The sequence below is a fragment of the Palaemon carinicauda genome, chromosome 38 (genome assembly GCF_036898095.1).
Source record: "Palaemon carinicauda isolate YSFRI2023 chromosome 38, ASM3689809v2, whole genome shotgun sequence".
NCBI classification, from domain to species: Eukaryota; Metazoa; Arthropoda; class Malacostraca; order Decapoda; family Palaemonidae; genus Palaemon; species Palaemon carinicauda.
The window spans coordinates 29,140,254-29,159,022 of NC_090762.1; the positions used below are offsets into that span (position 1 = coordinate 29,140,254).

At 48.4% G+C, this 18,769-nt stretch overlaps 1 protein-coding gene across 2 annotated transcripts in view; it reads left to right on the top strand.

Annotated features, from left to right (window-relative positions):
* The window catches only part of LOC137630515 (uncharacterized), a 155,328-nt gene that overhangs the window by 82,656 nt on the left and 53,903 nt on the right, over positions 1–18,769 (top strand). The window lies entirely within an intron of this gene.

An 18,769-nucleotide genomic window follows, 5' to 3' on the forward strand; every position in this document is an offset into this window, starting at 1 on the left:
CTTAAGTTGGTGCACATTTACTCAAGGGGAAGTTGATGCGCCCTAGCGCGCCCCAACTCTCATGCAAGCACTATGTAATAGCATTCTTCGAATCAATGGCTGAAAAATAATTCCAAACAATTCAAACCAGCCAAATGAGGTTACTTCCGAATACAAATAGTGTATATGATTCCATCATGCTGACTGGCCTTACACCTAACTTTATTACTCTTGTTGCTTACATTCGTAACAAATGGATCACATCCACTATCATTCCCCTCGCTAGCTGGAATATTTACAAGCAAAATGTTGGGACAAAGTACAATGATGTGGAAGGGTAGCACAACTGCCTCAACAGTCATCTGAGAAAGAGCCTTTTACCCTAACTACCCTTCCAAAAGAAGCAGAAGATATTGATAGGACACTTAAGCGTTTGACATGAAAATCATATAGGACACTCCAGACCTGTATGCATAACTTCTGTGATAAGTACAGTACTGTATACTAATAGAGATCTGTCGCCAATGCACCCACTTGTCAGATGTTCCTACAGTACTGTATACTAATAGAGATCTGTTGCCAATGCACCCACTTGTCAGATGTTCCTATTTTGTACAGTTATAATTTTTGTGTTTGCGTTATTTACGTGATTTCCATTGTATTTATGAGTATTCTTTGTAATAAGTGATGGGTCCTAAGAAAGCAAGTGGTAAGGTTAGCAGTGAGATGAAAAAATTTATGATGACAATAGACATTAAGCATGAAATTATCAAGAAACATGAACGTGGTGTCCGTATGAGTGAGTTGGCACGCCATTACGACCGAAGTACAACAACTATTGAAAAAAGAATAAAAAGTTAGAAGAAATTAAGCTAAATTCAGTTAAGTTACTTTCAAGGTTTAATTCTAGTAACCCTCTAGTTTTAAAGATTCTAGAGGGGCTTTTAATTATTGGCCTAAAAGGTATAACAGTTCAATATTACTGGGTTCCAGCACACGTAGGTGTGTGTGGAAATGAAGCAGATTCACTGGCAAAGAGTGCTGTAGCTGAGTTGCTACCAAGAAGGTATCCCATTCTCTGTAATGATTTTTTTCAATATTTAACTTAGCCGGTGATTATATAGCTGCAACTCTGTTGCTCGACAGACAACTCTACGGAAAAAACTCGCCAGCGATCGCTACACAGGTTGCGGGTGTGCCCAACAGCGCCATCTGTCGACCAGATACCCAGCTCTCAATGTAAACAAAGACTCAATTTTCTCTCTGTCGAGGTGTCGACAAGACGTACTTTACTCGCTGTTGCTAAACTGGAGTTTTTCACATCTATTTGGTGAAGTACTATATTCTAGTGTTGAGCTTTCGCTATGCAGGTGTTTTATCTTCATCTTAAATCTTGAACTCGTTTTGGATAGATTTAATTATGGTGACAAAGAGAGTATGGACTTTCTTTCACTTTTAAATGGCCGACCCTTCCCTTAGACGGAAGTGTGTTTAGGCTTTTAGTAATTATCTTATCACGTTATAGATTTTCCTCTATATATTTTATATCTCTCCGCCTTTATTAGGCCTCTTCGATTAACTTTCCATTTATTATAAACATATAAAAATAAATTTTAATGTTTTGTTTATATGCGACCTTTCCTGAGAGTAGGCGGTACTAACTTGGAAACCGAAGTTAATCAACGTAGAGCCCTTTATATCGTAATTAGCTTTTAAAGAGCTAAGGATTTAAAACTTTTTAAATGTAATATTTTATGAAAGAATTTCTTTGATAGTCTTCGTACTGTTTTCAAAGATGAACTAACGTTTAGTTTATTTATACTACGCAGTTGTTGACGTTCAGGACGTTCAACATGCGCTCTATCGTTACGATAGAGAGAGAGTGTATCACGGTTTCACTTTGCAGTAAGAGTAAATCGATTCTGACGTTTTGTTCATTCTTTCTTAGCTTAAATGTTTTAAATTCTATTTTAAAGGAAATTTTTATTTGAAAAACCTTTCAGTTTTTTCCTTTAGTCAAATAACATGTTTTTTTTGACGAAATATAATTGGGCTCTTCTCTTAGGTGCGAAATCAAGAGAGAAAGAGAGAGAGAGATAGAGACGGAGGGAGAGAGAGGAGAGAAAACGTTCCGTTCAAGCGGGTAACGTTGTTCTCGAGTTACTCTCGTCCCTAGTCGCTGTACGGGGAGGAAGGATAAAACGTTTTTAGTTTTTTATTCTCGTCCCCAGGCTATGTGCGGTGAGAGATTGAAAACGTAGTTTATATGAACTAGTGTTTAGTCTCTTTCCCAGCCACTGATTTTTTTATCTTAAAATATGTTTTCTGTTTTTTTGCTGGTATTAATGAGCTTGCATTATACGACTGATTTCGCAATTACTACCTTTTAATGAAGGGTAGAATTGCGTGTTTCAGGTAAAAATCAGTAAAAGTTTCGATTTCAGTGAAATAAGTGCAAAACTTAAAATCGAAGTGATAAAGTGATATGCGCAAAGTGTTACAGTGTTGCGTCCGAGGGTTCGTCTGTTCGTGCCTGTCGTTCACCTAGTCCGGGACCTCTTGCATGCTCCCAAGCCCAGGGGAGAAGTAATGTCAAACGACTTATGGGTTCGAGAGGCCTTGATCAACGAACAGACGTTTTCCCTCTATGGTATCGGGTGTATCTTACCAAGATCTCCCCTACCATAAGACGAGAGAGACGTTGTTTCTCCTCGTCATCCGAAGGCTTTTCGCATAAGAAACCTGTCACAAGGTTTCGAAGCCCTTAAGCGAAAGTCAGTCCTTTCAGGACAGGTCCAGCGTCCTGGTTACAACCATTAGGACAGCTCTGACCCTATGCAGTCATCGGATAACTGCTCGCCGCCTAACAAAAGCGTAACACAGACTCCGAGAGTCTTTTTTTGTTGGCAAAGTGTTGCGGTCACAGACGTTACCCTCGTCTCTTACCACAACCATTTCTGTTGATCCTTATTGGGTAGTATGGCAAGACATGCAGTATATGCTTGCCTCCCTTATGGAAGACTATTCTGCCGATTAGTCCGTTGAGTCTAGCCGTTTATCTCATCGATATCCTGGCTTTCAGCCAACCTAACGTTCCTTTGTGCTTACTGTTGACGTTGGCGTAGCTTAGTCACGTCAGTCAGGTTGTTTAGAACCACACTCGATGAGGTCTCGTGTGGTTTTTCAGCCGCATTTGGACGTTAGGCCACTTGCTGATGCTCCTGTTGACGTTCAAGACGTTCACTAACAATCGGAGTTGACTTGTTTTGACGCTGTGCGTCAACCTCCGCATTCTAGAGTTGTTTTGACTGCTCAGTCTAGGCAGTCAAAGCAGTCTCGAGTGGACGCTGTGTGTCCTCACGCACCTGTTGTGGTTGACAGTTCAGTTGTTGACAGTTCACAGACTGTCAAGCAGTTACATGACGTTGCGTTCTGGTCCGCTACTAATGCACCAGTGAGTGTGGACTCTGCTTGTAAAGCATTGCCACCACGGTAGGTCTCTCCCTTGCTTGAGACTCAGCTTTTATTGGACAAGGTTCCTGTAGATGAGGAAGTTGCTGTTCCCCCTCCTACTGATATTCCCTTGAGGACTCTGTCAGATGGAGAGGAGCCTAAAGCTGCTTAGCCCCCTATGGACTTTAATTAAATCATGATGATTTTTTTAAGGATCTTTGTCCGGATCTTTTTGTAACTGCTGCTCCTCGTTCGCCTAAACGTCAGAGCTTACTCTAGGCCTAGCTACTTCGAAGCCGTTGTTTTTAAGCTAGTGCTCTCTCGCTCTCCTAGAGAGCTTTACGTTGGCTAGGCGACTGGGTTTTCACCAGGAGGAGTTTGGGGGATACAGCCTTTGCTTTCCCTTCTTTTAAACTGGTTTATAGAACGAGAGTCTGATATGACACGAGAGAAGTTCTCGGCTTGGGAGTTCATGCCTCTGCCCAGATAGACTTCTCAATTCTCGTAGACTCTCCCTGGCGCCTGGCCAGGAGACGCTCCAAGTTTTTTGCAGGTCAACTTCACAGCTGTTTTCGAGCCTTTGAAGTTTTGCTGTACAATTATGTCATGCATAACAAGGCTTTCAGGGATGGTAAGCGGTACCGCCTCAGTCGCTAACCCCGTCTGTTGCCGCACCTGCTCCCGTAGACCCTAAATGGGCTTTGCTGCAAGACATGCAGTCCAAGCTTGCGTCCTTGATAGAGGACTTTAATGCGGAGAAGGTTGCTACCGAACCTTCTGGCCAACAACCTTCCAACCGGTCGGTTGTGCGCCCTGTTGACGCTGAGGTAACCTACTCGCGTCTGCCAGTTGAGGTGGTTCCTCCACCGATGCGACCCAGTGTGGGTTGCCAGCCGCACGTTGACATTAAGCGACGCTCGGAGGTGGTTGTTGACGTTCAGGACGTTCAACAACCAGCAGAGGTGACTTGTTTTGACGCAGTGCGTCAACCTCAGCAACCCGGTAGGGTGTTGACTGCACAACCCAGACGGTCTAGACAGTCTCGGGTTGACGCTGTGCTTCCTCGCGCACCCATGGTTGTTGACAGTTCACAGACTGTGCAGCAGTTCCATGATGTTGCGTCCGGCTCCGTCACGCATGCACCAGTGCGACCGGACTCAGCGAGCCAGACGTTGCCCACTCCGTTGCCGTTTCCTCATCAGTTTTCGGATGAGGAACCCTCTGATGAAGACGTTGCTGAACAACAAGACGATCAGCCCCCAGAATAGATCAAGCCCTGCTATCCATCCAGAAGATGCTGAAGAAGGAACGCTGCTCAGTCAGGCTGTGGATGAGTCTGGTAGGGACGCTGTCATCCGTGGAACAATTTGTGTCACTAGGAAGACTACACCTCCGTCCTCTTCAATACCATCTAGCTTTTCACTGGAAAAAGGACAAGACGCTAGAAGCGGTCTCGATCCCGGTTTCCGAAAAGATAAAGTCTTGTCTGACTTGGTGGAAGGACAATATCAACCTAAGAGAGGGTCTTCCCCTGGCTGTTCAGACTCCCAACCATGTTCTCTTCTCGGACGCATCGGACGTGGGCTGGGGCGCGACACTAGACGGTCGGGAATGCTCAGGACTGTGGAACTCGAGTCACAGGAGCATGCATATCAACTGCAAGGAGCTGTTGGCAGTACATCTGGCCTTGAAAAGCTTCAAGTCTCTCCTTCGAGGCAAAGTGGTGGAAGTTAACTCGGACATCACCACGGCCTTGGCGTACATCTCCAAACAAGGAGGTACCCACTCACTGACGTTGTACGAGATCGCAAGGGACCTGCTCATCTGGTCAAAAGGTCAAGACATCTCCCTAGTAACGAGGTTCATCCAAGGCGACTTGAACGTCATAGCAGATTGTCTCAGTCGGAAAGGGCAAGTAATTCCAACCGAATGGACCCTCCACAAGGATGTGTGCAAGAGACTTTGGGCCACTTGGGGTAAAACCATCCATAGATCTCTTTGCAACCTCGCTGACCAAGAGGCTTCCAATCTATTGCTCTCCAGTCCCGGACCCAGCAGCAATACATATAGATGCTTTCCTCCTAGATTGGTCACATCTGGATCTCTACGCATTCCCACCGTTCAAGATTGTCAACAAGGTACTGCAGAAGTTCGCCTCTCACGAAGGGACAAGGTTGACGTTAGTTGCTTCCCTCTGGCCCGCGAGAGAATGGTTCACCGAGATACTTCGATGGTTAGTAGACGTTCCCAGTAGTCTTCCTCTAAGGGTAGACCTTCTATGTCAGCCACATGTAAAGAAGGTACTCCAAAGCCTCCACGCTCTTCGTCTGACTGCCTTCAGACTATCGAAAGACTCTCGAGAGCTAGAGGCTTTTCGAAGGAAGCAGCCAGTGCGATTGCTAGAGCAAGGAGAGCGTCTTCCATTAGAGTCTACCAATCGAAGTGGGAAGTCTTCCGAGACTGGTGCAAGTCAGTTTCTGTATCCTCGACCAGTACCTCTGTAGCTCAAATAGCTGTTTTTCTCTTATACCTGAGAAAAAGACGATCCCTTTCAGCTCCCACTATCAAAGGCTACAGAAGCATGTTGGCATCGGTCTTCCGGCATAGAGGCTTAGATCTTTCCAAACATAAAGATCTGCAAGACCTCCTTAAGTCTTTTGAGACCACCAAGGAGCGTCGTTTGGCTACCCCTGGATGGAATTTAGACGTGGTACTAAGATTCCTCATGTCAGACAGGTTGGAGCCGTTACAATCAGCCTCCCTGAAAGATCTCACTCTTAAGACTCTTTTCCTGGTATGCTTAGCCTCCACTAAAAGAGTCAGTGAGATTCATGCCTTCAGCAAGAACATCGGATTTTCGTCAGAAAAAGCCACTTGTTCGCTATAACTTGGTTTTCTAGCCAAAAATGAGCTGCCTTCTCGGCCTTGGCCTAAATCTTTCGATATCCCCAGCTTATCGGAGATCGTAGGCAATGAACTAGAAAGAGTCTTATGCCCTGTTAGAGCTCTTAAGTTCTATTTAAAGCGTACTAAACCTTTACAAGGCCAATCTGAAGCTTTATGGTGTTCAGTTAAGAAACCATCCTTGCCTATGTCAAAGAATGCTTGGTCAGACTTTATCAGATTGTTAATACGAGAAGCTCATTCACATCTGAGTGAGGAAGACCGAACTTTGCTTAAGGTGAAGACGCACGAAGTTAGAGCTGTAACAACTTCCGTGGCCTTTAAGCAAAATATATCTCTGCAAAGTATAATGGACGCAACCTATTGGAGAAGCAAGTCAGTGTTCGCGTCATTTTACTTGAAAGATGTCCAGTCTCTTTACAAGAACTGCTACACACTGGGACCATTCGTAGCAGCGAGTGCAGTAGTGGGTGAGGGCTCAACCACTACAATTCCCTAATTCCTTATCCTTTTAATCTGTCTCTTGAAATGTTGTTTTTTTTATGGGTTGTCCGGAAGGCTAAGAAGCCTTTCGCATCCTGGTTGATTTGGCGGGTGGTCAAAGTCATTTCTGGAGAGCGCCTAGATTAGGGGTTTGATGAGGTCCTGTTGTATGGGTTGCAACCCTTGATACTTCAGATCCTAGGGGTCGATCAGCATCCTAAGAGGATCGCGAGGCTCCATAAGGAAGACGTACTTAAAAGGCAGAGTAATTGTTCAAGTCGACTTCCTTACCAGGTACCTATTTATTTTGTTTTTGTTATTTTGATAACTTCTAAAATGAAATAAAAAAACTCTTAGCTCATAAAAGTGTAAACATATATTACTGGTCTCTACCCACCATCCTGGGTGTGAATCAGCTATATAATCACCGGCTAAGTTAAATATTGAAAAATGTTATTTTGATTATAAAATAAATTTTTGAATATACTTACCCGGTGATTATAAATTAAATGACCCTCCCTTCCTCCCCAATAGAGACGCAGTGGGACGAGGAGAAAATTGAGTCTATGTTTACATTGAGAGCTGGGTATCTGGTCGACAGATGGCGCTGTTGGGCACACCCGCAACCTGTGTAGCGATCGCTGGCGAGTTTTTTTCCGTAGAGTTGTCTGTCGAGCAACAGAGTTGCAGCTATATAATCACCGGGTAAGTATATTCAAAAATTTATTTTATAATCAAAATAACATTTTACCTGCAATTAAGAATTCTATTTATATCAATTGGCAAAAGCATTGGGATAGTTCAACCGAAAATAAGATGAGAGAAATTGCATTTGTTATATCCCATTGGAGGTACAGTATAATGGGATGCCGCGAAAATGGGAGACTACTCTTTGTCGTCTCCGCATTGGTCACACTCGGATGACACAAGTTTCTGCTGGCTGATCAACACCAACCATATTGCGACGACTGTTTGATATCCTTGACAGTGAGGCATTTGTTGACTCAATGCCCCACTTATAGCACAGAAAGAAATAGATATGTTTGAGGCTCGGGGTGAGGATGGCAGGTTCATCCTTGCCAAGATCCTTGGACATGATTTGTCGTACAATGGTAGTGGCATTTTTAAATTTATATCAGAAGCATGTCTTCTTAATGCTATTTAACTTTTATTTGTTCCGTAACCGAAATACAAACCACGCTATTTACAAAGGGTATTACTTTTAGCGTAGCTGAAATGGCGAGCCATTAGAATTTAACGAGGGTGTATTACCCCCGCGCTAGTTAGCGGGGGGGTAGGGGAGTGGTAGCTAGCTACCCCTCCTCCCCCTCACACACAGGTGAATACTCACTTTCACTTTTGGCTCGGACTGTGACAGACGTCTCTGTCTTGGTCCTCGCTGGCAGCCATTGTCTGTTTTGTCTTTACTTAATCGCTTACTTTTCTTTTACTCAATATATATGTAAACATGTTTTCATGTTTGTATATATATTTGAGTATAGAAATAAGTAAGTTTCCTTTTCAGATGTGTGTGTGTAGTGTACGATATCTACGTGGAGGCCTCGGCAGTTAGGCCACCACGGCCTAATTTTATGGGTTGCGATCGAGTTTGACTTCGGTCTTTCTCTCTCTCTCTCTCTTGAGGTCGTTCACCCTTTTACTATGTTTTACTACGCCCTTGTAGCTTCCTTCCCGTGTGGGTGGGGTTGCTACGCCGTACATTTTGTCTCAATTAGTTTATGAATCTAATTGTAGTTGTTAATTTTTCAGCTTGTAGAACGATTCCTTTCGGGGTTTTCGTTTTTTCTTTAGTGTTCATTCATTTTTAAATTACATAATTACATAGTTACATAATTATAATTGTTATAATTCTGTTTTGGTTACAGCTCTCCTTCCGCGAGTGTAAGTGGTTGTGAGGGCACGTGCCTGTTGTGTAATTCTTGTTCCTTTTCCTCGGGATTCCTCTTCGGAGCCTTCCCGGGGGAATGAATGTGTACTAATATTATTTGTTTTATTTTTTTACAGTTACCGATCTAGTTCGTTTCTGTAATATAGCAACGGTGTGAGCTGTCTGGTTGAGTCCTGGGGATTCGGCTGTTGCTGCCTCCCCCCTTGTATTGTCGTCAGGGGCGTGTCTCCTTCTACTGGTAGTACTCCCGTGTCGACGGACAGCTCTCCAGTTCATTTTAGAACAGTCAGGAGGCTTGCCTCCTTGGGCGGATAACTTTCCTTCCGAGGGAAGTTTTTTCCTGTCCAGGCTTGAGCTTTTCCTCTTTTGGGGGGTTCTTCTCTTGCCTTTTTTTCGTGCGACTATGCTCTTGGTGCTGAGCGGTCGCACCTGCAGTTTCGCTCAAGGGGCTGGGCAACTGCAGGAGCTCCTCTTCGGAGGATTGCCCCTCTTAGGTCACTGGCTGACCAGTCTCTTCCACGAAGTGTTTCTCTTTCGTTCGCGAGAGAGTACACTCATAGAGACTCCTCTTCGGAGGTTTCTTCTGTTGCTGTTGCTGTTGGCCTCCCTCGCCGTAAGGCCCTCCGTCCGCCTCGTCGTAAGGGCCTCTCATCTCCCTATAAGGGTGCTTGAGGCGCCTTTTTGAATCTCCGTTTGCAGCCTACAACTTCTTTTTCTCGATCTTCCGTCTTGGTGCAGATGGACAGCAGTCTAATCTCGTCTTCCGACGGGCAACGGTCTTCCCGACGGACAACGGTCTTCCCGACGGACAGCGGTCTTCCGACGGACATCAGTCTCCCGGCGGACAACGATCCCTTCGGGGCAAAGGGTTGCCCCCACGGGGGTTCTTCCCTTGCGTGTCAGGGTTTCCCTGCGCGCCCTTCTGTTCGTCAGCGCTCTCCTGTTCGTCAGCGCTTTCAAGATGATCTTCCCTGTGGTTCCTGTTACGTGCCCTGTGCGCCCACGTTCGCCCTCGCGATCTAGAACTTCGGTTCAGGTCGGGGTCAAGGACTCTTCTTCTTTGCGCAGGCTTCCACGCGTAGCCTTCTGCTCGTCAGCGATCATCAGCTCGTCAGCGATCATCAGCTCGTCAGCGATCATCAGCTCGCCAGCGATCGTCAGCTCGTCAGCGATCATCAGCTCGCCAGCGATCTCCAGATCGCCCACGTGTGTTACAGCTGGCACGCCAACGTTCTCCAACACTTCTGAAGGAACATGGTTCGCCAGCTACTAGCTCAACTGCGGATGCTGATCGCCATCGCGCGACCCTCAACTGCAGATGCTGACCGCCATCGCGCGACCCTCAACTGCAGATGCTGACCGCCATCGCGCGACCCTCAACTGCAGATGCTGACCGCCATCGCGCGACCCTCAACTGCAGCTGCTGACCGCCATCGCGCGACCCTCAACTGCAGATGCTGACCGCCATCGCGCGACCCTCAACTGCAGACGCTGACCGCCATCGCGCGACCCTCAACTGCAGATGCTGCTCGCCATCGCACAACCCTGATCGATTGGCCGCTTACGCATGCTGCTCCTCATCGCACCACCCTGAACGATCGCCCTCCTGCAGATGCTGATCACCATCGCACCCTTTCACGCGATCATTCACCTGCGCATGCTGCTCGCCATCGCACAACCCTGAACGATTGCCCGCTTACGCATGCTGCTCCTCATCGCACAACCCTGAACGATCGCCCTCCTGCAGATGCTGATCACCATCGCACCCTTTCACGCGATCATTCACCTGCGCATGCTGCTCGCCATCGCACAACCCTGAACGATTGGCCGCTTACGCATGCTGCTCCTCATCGCACCACCCTGAACGATCGCCCTCCTGCAGATGCTGATCACCATCGCACCCTTTCACGCGATCATTCACCTGCGCATGCTGCTCGCCATCGCACAACCCTGCACGATAGCCCGCTTACGCATGCTGCTCCTCATCGCACAACCCTGAACGCTCGCCCTCTTGCGGATGCTGATCACCATCGCACCCTATCACGCGATCATTCACCTACACATGCTGCTCGCCATCGCTTACCGCCAGCGATCTTCTTCACCTACGCGGCAGCACGATCCCTCGCCGTCACGCCCATTTCCCTGCGCGCCCGCGCGATCGCTCGCCTGCGCGCCCGCGCGATCGCTCGCCTGCGCGCCCGCGCGATCGCTCGCCTGCGCGCCCGCGCGATCGCTCGCCGGCGCGCCCGCGCGATCGCTCGCCGGCGCGCCCGCGCGATCGCTCGCCGGCGCGCCCGCGCGATCGCTCACCGGCGCGCCCGCGCGATCGCTCGCCTGCGCGCCCGCGCGACCGCTCGCCTGCGCGCCCGCGCGACCACTCGCCTGTGCGCCCGCGCGACCATTCGCCTTTGCGCGACCGTTCGCCCTCGCGCGACCATAGTTCGCGGCGAATTCCACAGCCGGTGGTAGCAGCAGGGACGCGTGCTCCTAGGCGGCACTCGGGATCACCTCCATCCAAGCACAGGTTGGTAGTGCAGGACGAAGACAGGTCAGTACAGCATTCTTCCCACCTTCTTTTCAGGCAGGAACCGTCGTGTCCTCTCCAAAGGATCGCCCGATCCCTTTCACCTTAGCGAGGATTTCGGACTCTGTGTCCTTGGAGCAGCAGACATGGTTTGATCCGCTGGCACGGGCGTTAATGAGGGTTATGAAACCAGCACTCACCGGCCAGGGTAACAAACCAGCGGCTGTCTCTCCTACGCTGAAGAGAAAGAGAGGAGTGGACTTCGTGGTGACTTCCCCCAGGGCGAAGTTGGTTCCCAAGAGGTCGGTCTCGAGGGTCCCCTCTCCTGCACGAGTACTCTCTCCTTCTCCCGCCCTGGAAGGATTTTTGGCGGGGGGGCTTTCCGTTGAAGATTTCTCCATCGGACAAGGGGTGACTGCTTACCTCTTCCTCTGGGAGCTTACCAGGTTCTTTCCCTCCTCGGTTACGGCCCGAGGTTTGGTTCAAGGAAGCTACAGGAAGATCAAGGGTACTTTCCTCCTCTCGAGCTCAGGCACCTTGGCCTTTCGTCGTTAAGTATCTACTTGCGGACAAGCTCGATGTTTTACCATCTGGACGCACTGACTGAAGGCTTCCTTCGGGTGTCTCATCTGTGGAGGTCAACGACCTCAGACACCCTTCCATCCTTGAGAAGAGTTTTGTCTTTGCCCAAGGACAGAGACTTAAACATCTGCTGTGCGGAGTAAATCGACTTCCGGTTTCACTCCTCCAAGGCGCCTTCTTCCAGACTCTGCAGGGCTCCAGCTCCCTTTTCTTTCAACCACGTCGGCCTAAGTTATCGGCTACGACAACTGGGACAAGGTGTCCAATTGCAGTTTCCTCCTGTCAGGAACAGATGGCACGGGAGACTCCCCCGGGGGGGCATAGTCCTAAAAGGAGTTCACGAACTCTAGGATTGCAGGTTTTTTCGCTGGGAGGATGCTTAAGGTTACTCATCCGAATGACAGCTTCCCGATGCCCATTCCCGCACAATCTCTGTGAGTAGCCAAGGATATCGCGCCTGCCGTCTCTGTCAGCGAATTCAGTGTCTCTGAACCTCTATGCCATAGCATCAGCAGAGTTGCCCGGTTGGGCAGAATGATCCATACCTTAGGCGAAGGTCTTCCTTAGGATCATCGACGGCTTCACCCCCGGCCCCCTCAGTCGATCCTTTCTTGTAAGGAAGGATCTGAGAGGGGATGTCCATAGTCGACCTCTCAGCCCTGATCAAGTTTGTCGAACAAACTTCGGCCAGCGTAGACCAGCAGAATCGATCAGACTGGTAACGAGGCGACAGGACTCCTTTAACCCTGGATCGGAAGGACGGGTACTTTCAGTTTCCATTCCATCCATCTTCCAGGGTGCTCGTCGAATTCAGCCTAAACTGCAAGTATTCCTGCTTATGATGCAGTGTGGCTATCCCGCCGTGGCATAGCAGGTTTGTTTCCCCAGAGAACTCTCCCTGCCTTCCTCTTGGCCGCTCAGGTGCAGACTTCCGCCTCCTCTGCTGTTTGGAGGGCTGGTCAACTCCGGTAGGCTCGGGTTTCGACCTTCTTCAGCGCCGGGAAAAGCTTCCGAATGCTGACCATGAGTGTGGGCTCATGGTATTTTGCTTGGAGCCTTCTCTTCCTCTGCCTCAACATCTGGAGTATCTGGCCATGATATTGAGTCAACCGCCTTACCACGTTGGAAACCCCGCTTCTCGTCCGTCCAGCGAGGTTAAGCAACGTCGGCACTTGGATGGGTGACCACCTGGGGACGCCAGATTCTGTTACCACATCCTCCGAGCCTTCCTTTCGGTTGACTGTGGCAAGACTGAGGAGAGTCGCAGTACCTGTTCTCAGTCAAGCAGAGTTTTCAGCCCTACCTTGGAACGTTTCCTAGTTCTTCTTTCCTCATTGACCCGTTTATAGTCCGAACGGTCGCCTCAGGATAAGTTCCATGTGGGGCGATCCAAGTTCCGGTGGCTTCAGGCAATGTTTAACCGGACTCCCTGGCCCTATGGGACCAGCGGAACTATTAAACCTGCAATGGGTGTTGACCTATGGAGCCTCTTGATGGTAGTGGATATTCTCGTCCTTTCCCCACATTCTTGATGCGGTTCTCGGACTCGTCAAAGGAAAGGGGGGGGGGCATGTTCCGGTCCAGGCCTATGGTCAAGACCTGAAGGATACCTCTCCATCATTCAGGCAGGCTTAAGGGCCTTAGTCTGGCCCCTCTTCAGTCCTACCGCTCCTGCCAAGTCGCCCCGTTGCGTGTCGACTTCATGCTAACCAGCAGGGGACGCATTTTCACACCTTCACATCTTGCAGTAGAGATACCGGGATGATTGAGATTCTCTCAATTCCACCATCGGCTCTCTCATTCCAGGCAGGGGAATGTTTCTCTCAGACTATCCAAGCAGAGCCTCATAGAGAGAGTGTACCTAGGGGTCTTTGACCTTGGGTAACCAGCAAGTGCTGATCTGGGGGACCTGATCGCGACAGCTTGGAACCTCAAGCTTCCGCTAGTTTTCCCCCCAGTCTCAGACCCCGAGACTCTGGCAAGATGCATTCCGGTGATGGTGGGACAACTTCGACGCCTGCGTCTTCCCTCCTTTTTGTCTGCGGACAATGGGTCTCAACAAAACCAGGTTGTCTGTCAACCTTTCAATGGGAGAGCTCCACTGGGACTTTGCGCAGAACGGTTTCTGGACCCTCTGCTTCCCCTGACGGAACTCCCGGGAGAGCTTCTCCCACGGCGCAGGCTACTCAAGCAACCACACTGCGACATCTCTCCCGAACCGGGGCGTCGCTTCGGCTTCATGCCTGGAGACACTACGCTTCCTCCTCTAGAAGAGACAACCCGCTACAGTCGCGGTACGGAGGTCGCGTCATCTGCGATAGTCATCCACAGGGGTCTCCCAGGCAAAGTGAAGAGTCTAAGGTGGTTGGTGCCGTGGGAGATATACCTCTTCCCGTGGGGCCTCTTCTCCAGCAATAACGGTCTTATTGCCTTTCGGCGGGAGGAAACTCCTTTCCGCTCTTGGCAATGAAGCCTGTCGCTCAGCCTTTCCCTGACCTTCAGGCTTAAAGGAATAACTTTTTCCTGCCCGCTGGATCTATTCTCGCTCATGCGAAGCTACGATCGTCCCTGCCCTAGTCGGAGGAAGACCTCCAACTTGGAGCATGGCTCGGACTTTTAGTCCTTTAAGAGATCTTCTCAAGACCCTTTTACGACAGGCCTCGGATTGTATTCCGCCTTGGGTCTTCTGCTCACTCTGGCCACGGCCAGTGTGTAAGCAATCTTCTTGGTCTCTTACTACTCCCCCCCTTTCTAAGGAAGAGGGGAAGGCAACATTCAGGCTCGCTCCTGAGTTGTTGGCTAGACTCAGAATCTGAGGGTCCCGACCCTTCGGTCCGATTCATTCAAGATTTTGAGTCTCCATTCTGTGTCTGATGTCCCAAGACCTTCTCTTTCTTGCCAGTACAGGAATCGAGAGGTTAGCGCTGGGAACAGCTGCAGTTTGGCCTCAGTTGCAGCCGATTTGGGAACACAAGGAGGACATGGGGGGAGAGTCACCAGTATACCTCTTCAGCCCGGACTCAAGGACATTCATCTCGACCTGTCTTCAGACCCTCCCCCGTCACGTCTCCCTACAGCACGATGTTGGATACATCGCAACGTCCCTCGCCTTCGAGTAATACTACTCTGTGACGCAGGTGCTACAAGCTGGAGTCTGGAAGCGTCTGATGACCTTCGCAGCCCGCTTCCTGCAGGGCGTGACCCACAGGAGTCTCGATACGTTTTCTATCGCTCTGTGGTGGCTACACAACAGCTGGTCTAACCTCAGGCTCCTTTTTGGACAGGTAGCAGAAGGTTGAGGGCATTGTTATCAGGTTTTAGTCTGCATGAACGAAAGAAGTATGTCTGGCCCTTACTTCTTTCTTCATCATCCCCTCTACGGGGAAGCAGCATCCTGGTCTCTGCATAGCTGACCTCGAACCTCTGCAGGTAAACCATGCTTCCTTGTGTTCCGAGTATTGAGTCAATACTGTCGCGTCCCCCATACCCTGACGAGGTGGTATTGGGAACGTCCTAACCCAGAGTTCCTTCTGGAACTCCAGGTCAACTGCCTAAGACGGGTCACACTTCTTCCTTCACACACAAGCTTACGTAGGCCACATGGTTCCTTGCGGTGCAAGGAACTTGTGAGGTGCAGGGACTCCTTTTCTCGAGTGCGACTCACTCGGATTCTGAGTCCCCGGGTAAAGCCAAAGCCAGTATGGCTGGGGACTTTCCACCCTTCCTAAGGGATAAGTCACCCTTTGTAAATAGCGTGGTTTGTATTTCGGTTACGGAACAAATGACAAATTCGAAGATAATTTGTATTTTTCCTAACCATACAAACCTTAGCTATTTACACATATTTGCCCGCCAGCCCTGTCCCCCAAGACAAGTCCTACCTCTAAGTGAAAGTGAGTATTCACCTGTGTGTGAGGGGGAGGAGGGGTAGCTAGCTACCACTCCCCTACCCCCCCGCTAACTAGCGCGGGGGTAATACACCCTCGTTAAATTCTAATGGCTCGCCATTTCAGCTACGCTAAAAGTAATACCCTTTGTAAATAGCTAAGGTTTGTATGGTTAGGAAAAATACAAATTATCTTCGAATTTGTCATAACATATCCACTTTTCTGGTTTTAATTGAATATTTTTTTAATCTTTATATATATAATAAACGATATCAGCGTCAATGGCCTTCGATGTCAGGATGCCAGAGAACTTAAAATCATTCATTCATTCCTTCCCTTCCTCCCTCCTTCCTCCTCCACATTGTCTGCTGTCAGCCACTACTGTATCATCTGTCTCAAAGATAAGAACTCAATGAAACCACAATTTAATTCATATCACAATCATTGTTTATTATATCATTGTGTGGTGTGTAAAGTATGTCTATAAAGTATAGCATGATTTTTCCATTGTTATTATCATTGCTTTGAGTGGTTTTAGAGAGGCAGAATGGCTTAAATTTTTGTCCGTTATTTTTTATAGGAAAAATTAAATTGAATTACGAGCTTGGTCCAGGAACAAATTATACTCGTATTTTAAAGGATTGCTGAACTGCAACTCAGCGCTGGCAGAGTCCTCTTGGCCACTTTTCCTCAATGGAGATCGTGTTCTTTACGGGCGCCTACATCAGGGATCCTTTTAGTGGCGTTTGAAAGATCACTGGTCACCCTACAGGAGCACCCAATTCTCTTGTTCCAGTGAGGCAAGAGTTTCAGGACAATCTTGTCTGGTGGCTGAACAAGGAAAACTTTACCAGTAGAGCCCTCTTGACTAACCATGTCCGAACATGCTGTTGTTCTCAAATGCATCAAAAGAGGGGTGGGCCACACACCTGGGCAACTTTATCATCTCAGTAGTATGGTCAGAAGGAATGCATCTACCTACCGTCCTAGAAATGCAAGTAGCGTTTTTAGCCCTGTAAGCATTCCAAGAGTGTTTGAGGACGTGCTTGGTAGTGTTGAAGAGCAACAACACCACCCTAGTAGCCTCCATCAACCGGGAAGGGGCACGGTGTTGCACCATATTGGCAAGCTGACAAAGCAGGTACACGTCTGGTCAGGGTTTCACACTGTAGAGTTGTCAGCCAGGTACATTCCGGGCTAGAAGTATGTACTAGCGGACACAGTCTGTTGCCAGGGGAGGTTGTACAGTTGGAGAGGTTCCTCCATCCTTGTGTAATGGAAAGGCTTCTTGTTCTACAGGGATCTCTGACTATCGACCTCTTCGCCACGCAGCTAAACAGGAAACTTCCCCCCGAGTTGTTCCCCTGTTCCATACCCATAGACAGCATTTGCAGACTTCTTCCTACACCCTTGGGATCACTTAGAAACCTTTGCCTTTCCTCCATTCAGTCTGATCTTCCCGCTGATCAACCAAGTGTTGATTACACCAGACCTCAGGGTGACCCTGGTGCCTCTTGAGTGGCCACTTGGCAAATGGTATCCTGATATGTTGGCACTTCTAGTTGTTGTCCCAAGAGAACTAACCCAGTGGTCCACACTTCACTGTCAACGGCCTTACAGTTGGAGACTGTCAAGGATATCCTGTGAGAGAATGACTTTTTGCCAGACTGCTCAGGATATGTTTGGATTCATGCGATGGTCCTCTGCTGCTGTCTACCAAGGAAGTGAGCCATCTTTTTCAAAAGGGGTTATAGAATGGATATTTCTCCAGTTCGGAGCATCTCTAGTGCAGAGCGTGGATTTCCTCGTCTTCCTTCATCAAGAGGAGCACCTCTCAGTTGCAACTGTCAAAGGCTACTGCTCAGTCTTGACTACGGTCTTTCTAGTGAAGGGTATGGACCTATTCTCTTATGAAGTTGTCTATGCGCATGAGGAGTATCGAGCGATCTTGCCCACACACAGACCTCAGCCCTGAAGTGGGTTGTGTACTCCATTTATGCCTTTGAGAAGGTTGTCAGGTAGATTTGACCCACAAGACTGTCTCCTTGCTAAGCCTTAGTATCGGTGAAGAGATTAGGAGAGTTGCACAGAGTTTATTTTAGTCACCCCTCGCTGGGGTTTGGAAGGAGGTATCTTGTGTTTGTGCCAGAATGTGGTGGATGTTCCTAGCTTTGAGACCTTCTCCATCCCCTCTCTACGTGAAGCTATGGTGGCTTTTGTGACCTGTGAGGGTATCTAAAGAGGACCCGACACCTGAAGCCTGAGTGTCGGCTCCTCATTCTAAGCGATGGCTCAAACCAAAAGAGTTGTCTAGGAACAGTCTTTTTCTGGCTTGATGAAATGAGCCATAGAGCATATGCCTTGATAAAAGAGAGGATCGAGGTACCAGCCTGAACCAAGGCTCAGGAAGTCAGGGATGTAGGTCCCACCCTAAAACCTTCAAGAAGAATCTTGCAGTTGGTCAGGTTTTTGGAAATGCCAAACAACCTTCACGGTTTTTTAATTATAGGAGTCCCGCAACATTTTTGTTCTTGTTCCTGTGGTGGCTCAAGTAGTTGTGTAGCCACCCCAGCTTCCACACAGGACAGAGAGCATTGTGTTTATATTAACATGCAGATTTATGTCTGGGATGGAAGGAAGAATGACTTGCTCTTCTCTTTCATCATACTGTTACTTGCTGGATCTGACTTGATGCTTGTCAGCTACACTTCAGAGTTCCATTACTTCAAGATGAAATACAGTAAGTATCTTCCTGCATCCTCCCTTGATGAGGGGAAGGATCGAAAAATATATATAGACTGCTCTCCCCTTTGGCAAAAGGGAATTCTCCTTTGAGCACTAACAATCTCCTTTACAGCAATGCTCTATAGACCTATTCATCCCTATTACAGCAATTGTCCTATCAATCTATTCATCCCTATTATGGACAGATAAGGGGTTGTTGGTGTCGAATTTGCTGTTGTACAGGACCAAGTTTGGTTCTAGGGGGACTTCCGACCCACCAGTTGCTTCATATTACAAAGACGAAATGTTTGTTTACACACAGGA